At 41.9% G+C, this 11,417-nt stretch overlaps 1 long non-coding RNA gene across 1 annotated transcript; it reads right to left on the bottom strand.

The window, feature by feature from the left end:
• Window positions 1–2,570: 2,570 nt before the first annotated feature.
• Window positions 2,571–10,533, bottom strand: LOC140706063 (uncharacterized). Its single transcript, XR_012085786.2, has 3 exons — window positions 10,358–10,533; window positions 7,160–7,481; window positions 2,571–2,993 (listed from the first exon to the last, which is right to left on the bottom strand). It is a non-coding gene; the product is annotated as an uncharacterized LOC140706063 (long non-coding RNA).
• Window positions 10,534–11,417: the final 884 nt, after the last annotated feature.

Genomic DNA, 11,417 nt, shown 5'->3' with positions numbered 1-11,417 from the left:
TGTGTCTTTATGCTTAATATTGCTTTTTGAATGTAAATAGCAGCCGCTAGAGGGGTTCATAAGTAGAATGCAGCACGGCAGGAGATGGTGTTGAACTCTTCCCTCTTATGCTAAGGTCTTGCCAAAACATGCACCTCCACTCAGTTTCAGAGCGCTGATTTTCACTAAACAACAACCACGGAAGAAAAGCCTAACTCTCCCTGCCATCTTCCACTGATTCAAATTGATATTGACACCCACACACACACCCACACCCACACCCACACCCACACCCACACCCACACCCACACCCACCCACACACACACACCCACCCACACACACACACACACACACACACACACACACACACACACACACACACACCCCGGCAGAGGCTGTTCTTTGCATTTTTGGAAAAGAGCATGTTAAATAAAAACATGTATTTTACAATTTGTCTGAGTTGGCTGGTAATCTCTTGCTTTTTCCTTCATCTTGGGTTTTATTGGTCTTTCTGGCATGTACTGACACAAATTAGTGGGAGAAAGGAAACCTTGAGAAAGACATGCGGGCATCAGAATATACTGTGGAGAAATTATGAGAAGTGATGCATTCGTCTCTGATCACAGTTCTGTCTGTAACTATCTGAGTTGCCAGCTGGAACCATATCCACTTTCCCCAGATCCCTTGCGAATAAATGATGTGAATACTGACTGCTTACCAATATCCGTTTAGATACTGTATAAAGATTAACAGATTAGAAAGGGGAGAAAACACTGCCATTTGTTTAATAATCTTATGGGACTTCTGGCAACTAATGGTGTCCTAAATCTCAGCATCCGGGCTCAGTTCAAATGTACATAATAAAGTTCTGCTGCTGGAAGACTTTTTCCCCATTACGTTGGCCATTCAGGCCCAAGGGACAAGGCATAAGGCTAACAAAGATAGAGAATAGCTCACAAAAATGGATTGTTGAAGGGAAAATCTATTTTTCCTTCAGCCACTGTAAGGATTGCAGCAGAAGAAACAGGGAACACCTAAGCTCAGAAAAGACAGGGATTTAGGCAGATGGTCACCATTGCCACTACAGTGGGGTCTTGACTTGAGAACTTAATCCGTATTGGAAGGCGGTTCTCAAGTCAAAAAGTCTGTAAGTCAAGTCTCCATTGACCTACAGTGCATTGAAAACCGATTAATCCCATAACAGGCCGTTTTTGTTCCATTTTGGTTTTTTTCTGGTCTGTAAGTCAATTCTCAGGCTGCAAGTCAAACCTAAATTTTGCGGCCAGAGAAGTCTGTAACTCAAAAAGTCTGCAAGTCAAGCCGTCTGTAAGTCAAGGGTCCACTGTAATCAAATAGCCCTGGGGCCTACAGCCTATGAACCTTGACCCCACTATCCTATTAATTATATCAGGGAAACACACAGGTGCATTTGTTGTCCTCATTTCTTCTGTGGCATCCCTCTTGAGGAGCCCAACTATCCCTTACAAACTTTGGAAGAGAAGGTCAGAAGTTGGGAGAACATTCTATGCCATACAAATAACATACATTTCTATAGGATTTAAAACATTGCCTGCATATTCTTTAAACTACACACATAGGGAACCTTGTGACCAGAGCAGGAGGCATCCTACTACAAAATTTTGGGATGACTCCACCCCTCTTTGGACCATGAACTGCCTCACGAATGTGTGCAAGGCAGGCTCCCCACTTCAGACTTTTATCTTTCAAAATGCAGACTGCAGTACAGAAGAACGTAAGGTCATAAGAAGAGCCTTTCTGGATCAGGCCAAGGGGCCCATCTAGTCAAGCTTCTTGTATCTCACAGTGGCCCCACCAGATGCCTCTGGGAGCACATGAGGCAACTAGGTACCCGTCTCCTGATACCCCTCCCCTGCATCTGGCATTTTGAGGTACCTTTTTTTAAGCCTGGACATTATACATCCCCAACATGGCTTGTAACCTGTAATGGACTTTTCCTCCAGGAATCTGTCCAATCCCCTTTTAAAGGCATCTAGGCCAGATGCCATCACCACATCCTGTGACAAGGAGTTCCACAGAGTAACAACAGGCTGGGTAAATACCTATTTTTTTTTTCATCTGTTCTCTCTCCCAACACTCAATTAGAGTAGATGTCCCCTGGGTCTGATATTGCATGAGAAGGGAAAGAGCTGCCCTCTATCCACTTTATCCATCCCCTGCATAATTTTATACATCTCAATCATGTCCCCCCTCAGGTACCTTTTCTCTAAAGAGCCCCAAACACTGTAGCCTTTTCTCATAAGGGAGGTGCCCTAAACCAGTCATCATTTTGGCCACTGTCTTCTGCATCTTCTCCACTTCCACCATGTCTTTTTAGAGGTGCAGCGACCAGAACTGTACGCAATACTCCAGGTGCAGCCTTATCAGCATTTTATACAATGGCATGGTCATGTTGGCTGTTTTATTTTCAATCCCCTTTTTAATGATACCTGGCATGGAAATGGCCTTCTTCACTGCTGCCGCACACTGGGTTGACACATTCATCGAGCTGTCCACCAGCACACTAAGATCTCTTTCCTGATCCATCATGGACAACTCAGAACCCATAAGCTGGTAATGAAAACATTTATTTATTTATTTATTTATTTATTTATTTATTTATTTATTTATTTATTTATTTATTTATTTATTTATTTATTTATTTATTTATTTATTTAGCCCCTATGTGCATTACTTTACATTTTCTTATATTCAAACGCATTTGCCATTTTGTCGACCATTCTCCCATTTTGGAGGGATCCTTCTGGAGCTCTTCACAATCCCTCCTGGTCTTCACCATTCAGAAAAGTTTCATGCTGTCTGCAAACTTGGCTACTTCACTGCTTATCGCTGTCTCCAGGTCATTTATGAAGAGGTTGAAAAGCACCCGTCCCAGGACAGCTCTGTGGGGCACACCTTTCTTCACCATTGTGAAAATTGCCCATTGACACCTATTCTGTTTCCTGGTATCTTCTCCCGAGCATGTATGCACCATCTGAAAAATTCAAAGCCATAATGTAGAATACTAGACAACACTTCAGTACTATGCCATTGCTTTAAGAGCAACCAGCTCCGAATGTGGGACAAGATAACTTGTGGTAAATCATTTTGGGACCTCATTACTTGTTGGAGCATCTCCCCCTAAGACCACTCAATCTTCCCAGGCATCCCTGTTGTGTGTGGCCCCCCTACACACAAAAGAGCCCTGGAAACTCACAAACATTAACTGGGCTTTTTTGGTGGTGGCCAGGAGTCTTCAGAACACCTCTTAAAGATGCCCTTTAAAAATGTTCTCCCCCTATAACAATCATAGTATCTTATTTTGTTGCTGTCACCTCTGGGAACGGGCAGTGTTGGTTATTGTTATTGTGTTTGGAGGCTTGGGGGTTTTAATCTCAACTGTTGTAAACTGCCCAGAGTAGTGGTTTGCCATTAGACGGGTAATTTATAAGTGCAGTATATACATAAAATAAAGCTCTATGTGATGTGCAGTAGCTCAAAAACAATTAAATGCAGAATTGTTTAACAAAAAGCTATTGATAATGGTGTGTTCTGAAGCCTGGACATTTGGATACGACAGAACAGCCAAAGCAGATGTACAATTATTAATGTATTTAACCTGGAACAGTGGAAACCAAATTGGAACCATGGCATAGGCAAATGTTAGCTCATCATGACATCCTAATGAGGCTCTCCACACACACACACTGGAATAGTTCTCGTTCTCTCTCTCTCTCTCTCTCTCTCTCTCTCTCTCTCTCTCTCTCTCTCTCTCTCTCTCTCTCTCTCACACACACACACACACACACACACACACACACACACACACACACACACACACACACACACACACACACACACACACACACACACACACACACACACACACACACACACCATGGCAGCTACTGACTTTTTTTAAAAAAATCTAATAATGTTAATAATGTTGCATCTGGTTTGGTCCTATCTGCGGATACAACTTGTTATAAGTTATAGATGCTGTGGAGATGACTCATGACTACAGCAGAAGAATGCCCCCTCCATCTTTCGAGGGGACGTTGTCCCTGTCTGGGTCCACATGCTGCCCCTCCCCTCACATCTTTTAATAAGAGGCTAGCAAATATATTTTCTCTGTTTCTGCAAGCCAGCTTACTGTCATCTCTGACAGATCATCTGCCTGGCTGACTAGATGCCCAGACTACACAACATTTGATTTTCTTCTGACTCATTCCCTCTTTGATCGCTGACCTTCCTGACATTTTATTTTACAGCTTCTTCATATATTTTTCAAGGCCCAAAGTAATTATGATAATCCACTCTGCTGCTTCCTGTTGCAAAATCAATACAATTTTACCCAGTTGTCTCCTCTAAAAGTCCATCACTCTTTTCTGCGGTTCAGTTACAGGCCTGGAGGATGTATCAGCAATTGCAGCAGCAGACCGTGAGAGCCACAGTCTGTGAAGTGGATCCCTTCCACAAAAATGGTTCTCATTTTGTATCAGGTTTCCTTTCTAGCTACACAAAGAACATTTGCTCTTCTTGCATTTGTTGGCTTGAGGTCAGAGAGTTTGTCATGGAAATAGCACCGATTAAATATTTAGTAGTTGAAATTCTTTTTCAAAAAAGAATCTCAAGGTTTATATCTCCTTCAGAAGGATCAGCCAGCTCATTAAACTAGAAGAGGGTGGGGGTGGGGAGAGAGAAACAGAGTGCCAGAATGCCTCACGGGAACTTTTGCTAATTGACAGAGGTAAAAAAAAAACCTCCCTTTACTTAAAATTAATGGGGCCAGTTTTGCCAAACCCTTTCAATCAATCTATAGCTTTCTTCTTATTTATAACTTTCTAGTTACCATTATCATGAAGCCACCTACCAAATAAAGTCAATATTGAGAAATATGAAGCATATGTGTGTGTGTACACACACACACACACACACACACACACAAAATCCTCTCCCTACAAATCATGACATTTTAGCTGTCAGATACTAATAGGGAGTGTTTTGAGATAGACTTCAAAAGCCAAGGGACCTGGGGCCATTTTTGCTCTCATTTTCTTCCCCCAAAAACCACCTTCTCAACATCCATCACCCCTGGCAAAGAGCTTCTGCTCTTCCTCTTCAGAAAATGCTGAGGAGATATTTTGCACTATATACTCCATTTAATATTTTAGGGCTAGTTTTAGCCCCAGAAGTTCTTTTTTTTTAAGATACAGTACATAAGATGACTGAAAGTTTTACTGCAATTTTTGCTTTAAGGACTTGTTGAGGCAGAAAACACATTGGGGGATGAAATGCTGTCTATTCTGCAAATTGCCCCACCCTGAGGCCTCTGAGGGTGACAATTTGCATTTGGCAGATTTTTTAAGGGTCTACACACAGCTTTATTAATATGCTGAAATTCTTTATCTAGTGGAGTGGTAAAACTTTTCCAATCTGTTTAATTCTACGACTTCTCCAATAAATAGTAACTTTTCTCATGAGTCAGAAGTACACTTCAGGTGAAAAGCAAAATATTTAGACCTGTGGTGTAGAATAGATATAATAAATGCGGAAATCCCACAATGGAGAATTATGCTATTTACGGTCTAGAAAATTCAAAAATCCCATCTCGATTTAAGAGTCAGCATTCTATCAGGGGCATCTGAATTTGAAGACCACAAAACACATGGAGGATCAATACCTGAGAACCAGTAGCTTTTAAATATCATTTCAAGCCAGAGAGCTGAGGATATTCACGAGATAAGGTGTCAGCAACAGAATGTAGCACTCCCAGGTCTGAGATCCTTCCAATGGTACCTTCCAATATGCCTCTACAAATAATGGCTAAAAGGACCATCACAAAAGATAAAAGTCAAGTCACCTGATTTCCCCTCACCTGTAATTCTGCCTGTTAAAGAAGCTAGTTTTTTTTATTAAGAAATTTAAGTAATGGTTTGGAATAATCATGTGAAATAGTAGGTTATCTCATTCAAATATTTTGCAAGAAGAAAAGGAAATCTGCAGAGTAAACCACAAGCTAGAAGAATCTTCTTTTACTACTATAATGATACTTGTTTTAAACATTCTCTTCTCTGAATGCAAATACGATGGAAAATAGGCCATGGAAGGACAAGACTGAAGTAACCTTTTACTATTAAATCCTTGCCTAAATCTCCTACTAGGACTGCTGTTTAGAAGCCCCTGTTAAACCATGTAATTCAGAGAGGGATTATAAAGTGAATCTGCTAAATGACTACGACAAGCTTTGAAGTGAGAAAAACATGGTAACCTTTTGCTGTGGGGCTGATGAAAAATAAAGCATGTGTAGAGATTAGCAAAGTCATGAAAACAAGAGTCCACAACTCTGGGGATAGTTGAATTGAAAGCAGAAGATTAATTATCTAGTTAAATCTCAGAATGATCCTTTGCTATCTCACTGGAGCCAAAAATGTATGGGATAAAGCATCAAATGTTTTGTTGTGGTCATTGTGGTTGTCTGTAAGTCACAAAAGCCCGTTGCTTGCTTGCCTGCCTGCTTGCTTGTTTGCTTGCTTTCAGAGACTGTAACAACTCAACCTTATGCATGATGCATGTCTACTGGAAAGTAAATCTCACTGTCTGAATTGAAGCTTATTCTCTGGTAAAACTGTAGAGGACTACAGCCTAAGAGAATTTGTCAGTCTCAGAGGGAGTGCATCCATTCCTACAACAGGAGAGTGTGTGCTTGTTGGACAGTAAGCATGCAGTGGTACATGAGCAACATTAACTTTTGTGGATTCAGCATCCTCTATCAAAAAAATGCTTTTTAAAAATAACCATAGATGAAAATAATGAGTTTGAAGTACTCCTCTGACAGTTCAGATGGATAAAAACCCAGCACAGGAACATAAGGTGTGTCCTGCCAGTCTACACCAAATCCTATTTAGGCCAAAATTGTAACTGAAGTGTGTGTTCTCTACTAACGAGGCTTTTTCAGGCACAGGACATTTGCAGCAGACTGTGGGCTCTGTGATAGATTTTTCAAGAACATTAAATAAGGTTTGCCTGATTCAACTTGAAATGTATCATTTGCTTGCTTTGGGAAACCTACCAGTGTTTTAAAAGTCTTTATCTACTATTACATTTTCCTCTTCATGATCCGTTTACTTCACTCAATTGGACGTTGAATGTATTACTCACTTAAGTTTGCATTCCTAGATCCCACTGACAATAAAACCCACTGTAGTATTGGATTCAGCCTGGAGACAGGCGTTGCATCACGGCTTCTCCCAATTTGAAGAGACTCTTGTCCAGCAGACCGAGGCAAAGAGGCAATCACGAAAGCAGCAAAATCAGGGAGCTAGATGGGGTACAGATTGTATTTGTCTTCAATGTGGAAGGGATTGTCACTGTCGAATTAGCCTTCTCAGCCACACTAGATGTTGTTCCAAGTCCTCCATACAGAGCACGCTACCATATTCTCTAGAGACTGAAGGATGCCTAATCTAAGTACTGGTTTCTCCTAAAAAACAAAACAAAAAGAATTACATTTATCATACACACAAGGTTCGTGCACATGCAGAGCACGTACCAGCAGAGTGAGTTTTTCCTGTTCCTCCGGTAGAGGTCTGTTTCTTTTGGGGAGAATATGAAATTGATTCATTAGAATCAATTCTGCATATGCAAACACCTCATCTACTTTTAAAAAAAAATTTGCAATTTGATACAGCACTATACTAGATAGCAGGATTTTTTTAAAATGCCACCACCTACCTGCTCATCCCCCTCACTCATTTTTTCCGCTCGATCGCTCTTCCCCCCATCACTTGCCTTCCTGCCTGGTTATCTCCCTACTCACTTAGCCCCTTTGCCCACCCGGTTGCCCCTTCACCAACCTGATCACCCCTTTGTGCCCTGGTTGTCCCCCTCACTTGGTCAGCCACTCACCCCTTCACCCACCCGGTCACATCATCATTTGCCCAGTTGCCCCCCCACTTGCTCACCCATCCAGCCACCCCCCCTCACTTGCCCATCCACCTGATCACTCACATTCTCGCTTGCTCATTCTTTTGCATCTCGTCCTCCTCAACCTTCCTTTCTGTTCTCCCTGCCACTTCCCCATCCTGGTGGAGCAGCCCCACCTGATCCAGAGCTGGTGGCAGCTGTAGCAGAAGCAGCAGGAAACCCGAGGAGGAGGAGAAGGAGGAGGAGGAGGAGGAGGAGGAGGCAGTGGCAGTGCTGCTGAAGGTGAGGGCACACACACCAGCACAAAAGTTTTTGATTCAGGCTAAAGTCCACATGACTTCAGCCTGAATTCAAAACAAACTAACTAACAAACACACAAAAACAGGTTCCTCTGACCATTTATTGTAGCAATGGGAACACGCCCTTACTTGGGAATAAACTCCACTAAACTTGCTTCTAGGAAAAGTTGTGTAACATGACAATATGAATGCGGGCATTCATATTATATGCATATGAGTATGCCTTTGAGTTCAGTGAACAGTTTAAACCAGGAAGAAAACCATGGCACCTGTTCAGACAAAAATGTCAGTTTGTCCACCGAGGAAGTAAAATGCATGGTCCTGTACTGTGGGACCATGCAGATTTTTCCACCTTTGATTTTGGTAAATTAAATCCGTAGCTAGAATCCCCAAGGGTCTTCTAGCAAATGCTCTCTTTAATAATGCACACTTCAATTCAAAAAAACATTCATTCGGATGCAGAGACCATGTGCTTGATCTTAGAAAAGAAAATGATGTTCCAGTAGTCTGAACATAAGGTTAGAAGCAGAAACCTTGAATCCCAATCCAAGGTAAATTCTAAGTATGTTATATACATGTGCATTTAATTTAACTTATATCTCACCTTTCTCTCAAATGGAGGACTCACGGTAACCCACATTCATCTCAATTTTTTAAAAAATACAGTTAAATAACAGGATGTAGTTAAAACACAAAACAAAATCAACTATTAAAACAAAAATTAATGAAATTAAAAGTCCAATTTTAAAACAAAAGCATCAGTAGCAAGGATTATTATTTTAAAAAAGTGAAGTACCCAGCTCATAATAAGTCCCATTCTCAGCAGCTGGTCAGACTCTAAAAGTCTATGTAAAGATAAATATATTTATCTGTCACCACTGGAAGGACAAGTGCTACCAAGAAGGTTTTATCTTGATTTTCCCACCCCCAGCCATATTATTCATAAGGCTGCCCAGGTTGAAGCCTAGGGGGCCCCCAGAGAATAGGGGCCCATCAATTTACAAGGGTCAGGATGTCAGCTGTAATGGGGTAAAAGAGTGATGTGTCAGAGGGCCCCAAAATACCTGAAAACCTAAGGAATCAGCCATGGGTTAATGTCCCCCCCCCCAAATATATAGAAGCCTTTCTCTTGGTTCCAACTATGCACTCAGGTATATATATATATACCTGAGTGCATAGTTGGAACCAAGAGAAAGGCATCTATTGAAGATCTCAAAGTCCAGGCAAATTCATTGGGACAAACATTCTGGAACCATGGGCAATATAGGTCATGAGCAGCACTTTGAAACTGACCAGTAACCAATGAAGCTGTCACAAGAAGAAAGCCAATATTATCTGCTAGTAGCAGCTGGGCTGCAGCCTTTTGAACCAACTGAAGTTTTCAAACTTCTTTTTAAAGGCAGCCCCACGCAGAACACATTGCTGTGATCTAGGTGGGATCTAAGTAAAGCATATGTTGGTGTAAAGAGATCTGCTGCCTCCAGAAATATTTGTGTAGCTGCACTTTTGGCCACTGTTGATATCTGGTTATGTTCCAGTGCCTCGGTATGTTCCAGTGCCGAAGCCAGGAACATACCTAAACTGCAAGTCTTGAGTTTTCAAGGGGAGTGTAACCCCCATCCAACAAGTCGGCTCTTGTGACACTCTGGGGCATCTGCAGCATTATACTCACAAGCTTCTTTGTTCATACCCTAGCACTTGATTTATCCTTTCATTCCTCTGATCAGAACCAAAATTCCTCTGATCAGAATCCATTTTAACAAAGCAGCTTAAAGGATCCAACTTCAACAAGTTGGATTTAATAAACAGGTTTTAAGTCAATCAAAATGAGCAGAAACAATTGGTATGAAGCACCACAAAACTAGCAAACCTTCTCAGCAGTCTCTCTCTCTCTCCAAAAGCATGATAACTGTACCCAAACCATACAACAATGGTTGTAGTAGACCAGAAAACAGAAAATGTAGGTATATTACCATCAATGTACATTTCAGTAAGAGCAATCTGTCATTAGCCCTTACAAATAAATGGGTTCTCACTCCCTTCAGTAAGTGAACAGGGGGACTAATTGCAGTCCTCCTCTTGGAAAATTGTTCCGTGGTCTTGGGGAAATTGCAAAGAGGAGATCCTGCTTTACCTCTGCTCCTGTTTTCAGTTTATTACATGTGAAGAGTCTTAGCAAGGCCAAGCCAGTAGGTCCTGAGTGAGAGACAGCATAGGAAGAAAAGATGTGAAGAAGCATAACATGGACAGTTTAAGGGGGAAAAAAAACTTATGTTCTCTACCAAGGCACTTCTACTGGCTGATTGTCCCGTGCGTGATCCCTTTCAGTGCAAGGGGACAAGACTCCTCCCAAGAAACACCGCCTAAGCCGATAACTTATCAGCTCATAACAGACACTGTGTCAAGCACCAGACAGTGCTCTGATGATAAAATATTTATCCTGGTTCAAAACATTTCAGGACAGGATGTCAGCTCAAAATATCAATGGGTTTTAAAAAGTTCTCATAGGGAATTGAGCAGCCAGCAAACTTCCTCAAACATGGAGTGACATGAAATGCTACTGAGGGAGAAGTTGTGTGTGTGTGTGTGTGTGTGTGTGTGTGTGTGTGTGTGTGTGTGTGTGTGTGTGTGTGTGTGTGTGTGTGTGTGTGTGTGTGTGTGTGTGTGTGTGTGTGTGTGTGTGTGTGAGAGAGAGAGAGAGAGAGAGAGAGAGAGAGAGAGAGAGAGAGAGAGAGAGAGAGAGAGAGAAGTCGGTTTGAAGCCACATGAGTCTGGGGTCCATGTGTGCTATTGGCAGAACTTTTAATCAGTTGGGGGCAGGTTGCCCAAAAATCCACTCTCCTCCCCCCCCTTTTTTTTTGCATAACCTTTCAGTCGATAGGCAGGGCATTTTTACTCAGCTTGATTTCATACTTCTCTCTTTTTTCCTCCCTCCCCCCCCCTTAAACAAGTTGGTTCACAAAGAGTCAGCCAGGAAGTTGACCGTTTACTCAAAGTTCCCTCCCCTGCTTTCCTCTTCTTTTTCTTCTTTTTCTTTCCTTGAATATTTGCATGTGTGAAGAAAATGTGTCTTTTAAGTGCTCAGTTTTGCTGCTATTTTAGCTGCTGCTTTACATTTCCCTTCACAGATTGCTGCCGTTGTGGCGAAGGGGCTATACCGTGCAGGGACACCCAAGACCGACAGGTCATAGTGG

Source organism: Pogona vitticeps, chromosome 1 (assembly GCF_051106095.1).
Source record: "Pogona vitticeps strain Pit_001003342236 chromosome 1, PviZW2.1, whole genome shotgun sequence".
Lineage (NCBI taxonomy): Eukaryota > Metazoa > Chordata > Lepidosauria > Squamata > Agamidae > Pogona > Pogona vitticeps.
Note: the sequence above shows the minus strand (reverse complement) of the source record. Positions and strands in the feature narration are given on the sequence as shown.